This window comes from Mandrillus leucophaeus, unplaced genomic scaffold (assembly GCF_000951045.1).
Source record: "Mandrillus leucophaeus isolate KB7577 unplaced genomic scaffold, Mleu.le_1.0 Scaffold249, whole genome shotgun sequence".
In the NCBI taxonomy this organism is placed as follows: Eukaryota; Metazoa; Chordata; class Mammalia; order Primates; family Cercopithecidae; genus Mandrillus; species Mandrillus leucophaeus.
In genome coordinates, this window is record NW_012102576.1 from 1,808,924 (window position 1) to 1,811,503 (window position 2,580).

The 2,580-nt window shown below is 31.2% G+C and overlaps 2 protein-coding genes across 2 annotated transcripts in view; both read right to left on the reverse strand.

The window, feature by feature from the left end:
* Positions 1-2,580, reverse strand: part of LOC105542012 (NKG2-D type II integral membrane protein) — a 65,467-nt gene that overhangs the window by 51,364 nt on the left and 11,523 nt on the right. The window lies entirely within an intron of this gene.
* The window catches only part of LOC105542011 (NKG2-F type II integral membrane protein-like), a 14,492-nt gene that overhangs the window by 11,029 nt on the left and 883 nt on the right, over positions 1-2,580 (reverse strand). The window lies entirely within an intron of this gene.

Genomic DNA, 2,580 nt, shown 5'->3' on the forward strand with positions numbered 1-2,580 from the left:
TACAGATATATTACTCACAGTTCAGAGAGCAGGGAGGCCCAAGATCAAAGTGCCAGCAGGTTTGGTGTAAATTGTATTAAATTAACAAGTTTGCATGTGGAAAGTAAACAATGAAAATATTTATTATGAAAACATAAGTGAACAACAGAGTTTAAACACTTGGTAATGTTCAATCAGAATGTAATAAAATTAAGTTATAATTAACACCTGTGGTTCTATATTTCAATACAAATAAAATACATAAGGATTATCTTTTAGAGATTGATAATTATATTAAGTATAGAGTAATTTGAAGGTAAAAGCAAAGAATGTATATATTCAGTAATAACTGTTGTCTTTATGGGACATTCCTTTCATGTAAGCATAAAGAAAAATGAATATGAAAGTAGAACTACCATATGATCTGGCAATCCCACTCCCAGGTATATACGCAAAAGAAAGAAAATCAGTATATCTGAGGGATAGCTGTAATCCCATGTTTGTTGCAGCACTGTTCACAATAGCCAAGATGTGGAAGCTACCTGAGTGCCCATCCACAGAGGAATGGACAAAGAAAATGCAGTATATATAAACAATGGAGTAATATTCAGTCATAAAAAGAATGAGACCCTGTCATCTGCTACAACATGAATGGAACCAGGGGTCATTATGTTCAGTAAAATAAGCCAGTCACAGAAAGACAATCATCACATGCTCTCACTTACTTGTGGGATTTAAACATCACAACAACTGAACTCATGGAGAGACAGAGTAGAAGGATGGTTACCAGAGATTGAGATGGATAGTGGAAGGGTAGTAGTATGGAGGTGAAAATGTTTAATTAATGAGTATAAAAATATTTAGAAAGGATGAATGAGACCTAGTGTTTGATAGCACAACAGGGTCACTACAGTCGATAATAATTTAATTGTACATTTTAAAATAATTAAAGAGCATAATTAGATTGTAACACAAAGGATAAATCCTTAGGGAGATGAATACAACATTTTTACATGATGTCATTATTATGCATTGCACGTCTGTCTCAAAACAGCTCATGTACCCAATAAACATATACACCTACTATGTACCCACTGATATTAAAACTGAAATATTTAAAAAAGAAAAGATGAAGATAAAATATTTAAAAACATATACCATATCTCACAAACTGGTAGAACACTATTACAGTTAATGTGCTGTCTTAATATAAGGTAAGCCCTTTACTGGAATTGAAGAAGCATGCTTCATAAAGTTAGATTAACTTTCTAAACCACTAGTAATATACATTTTTATCATTGCATGTACCTAATGATACAAGTTCAACATATAATTGAAGAAAGTGAATAAGTAAACAATCATAAATGGGATTTTAAACACTTTTCTCTCAGTGCTTAACACATAAACAGGCCAGGGAGCCTATAGAAAGATTAGAACTAGACAAGTAGTTATCACTCATAGGCACACACTCACACATATGTAGCACACTCACATATTTAATTTCACGTATTTTCCCCAAATACACTATAATCTCATAACTCTAAGCATATTAGTAAAAAATATAGGACTACGATTTCAATGTAGTACCACTAGCCAAGCTTGGCCAGTGGACAGTTAAAAAATAGCTATTCTAATACAGCATTAATTAATACAAAATAAAGAACATGTAAAACCAGTTTCTCAGCACACTAGCCACATCTTTGTGTACAAAGATGAAGAATATTTCCAGCTTCATAGAAAATGTTCTAACTACAGTTTACCTACAATAGAAGTCAATAAAAAAATCCGCCAACCTTACATGGTTTTAAATTCAGTAATACATGTCTAAATAACATATGGGTGAACGAAATTATCAAAATGAATGGTCACAATTTTTATATGAATTATAAGGAAAAAAGAAAATCTTTCTTGTAAAAACTGACTGCCCTCAATGTACATATATTACAAAAGATGGCCTAAAAATTAAATACCTGTGAATGCAGTGAAATAAATTAAAAATAGAAAAGCTAAAATTAAATACAAGTGATGTATAAGAAAAAAATGAATAAACAGTAAAAAATCACAATAAAGAATAATGTCACAATAGAGAGAAGAGAAAGGCCAAAGGTATTTTCATTGAAAATGCCACTACAATTTGATGAAAGACTACTAAGAATATACACCTATTAACACATCCACAAAAATAATAAATTTAACATTTTAAAAAATTGATAAGAGCTGGGCACAGTGATGCCTCCCAAAGTACTGGGATTGTAGGCTTCAGCCACCAGAACTGGCCTATTTCTAGATTCAACATGGAAATACCATTATGTTCTGTACAGTTATTCAGAGGCAATAAAAGTATATTTTTATTACATATTAATATCTATATGAAATAGAAAATTCATAAATACTCATTACCAAATACAGTACCTCAAATAGAAATCTGAGTATATCCTACATGTATTAAAGAAATTCAGTTTAGACATAAACTTTCCTACAAAAATAGTCTACAAACAGATGGCATAACAGGGAATGATAACATTTAAAAATAAAGCAGTACTCTCAACAAATGCTTCCAGGTTATAGAAAAACAGAAATTCTTCCCGAGATAGCCTGGAT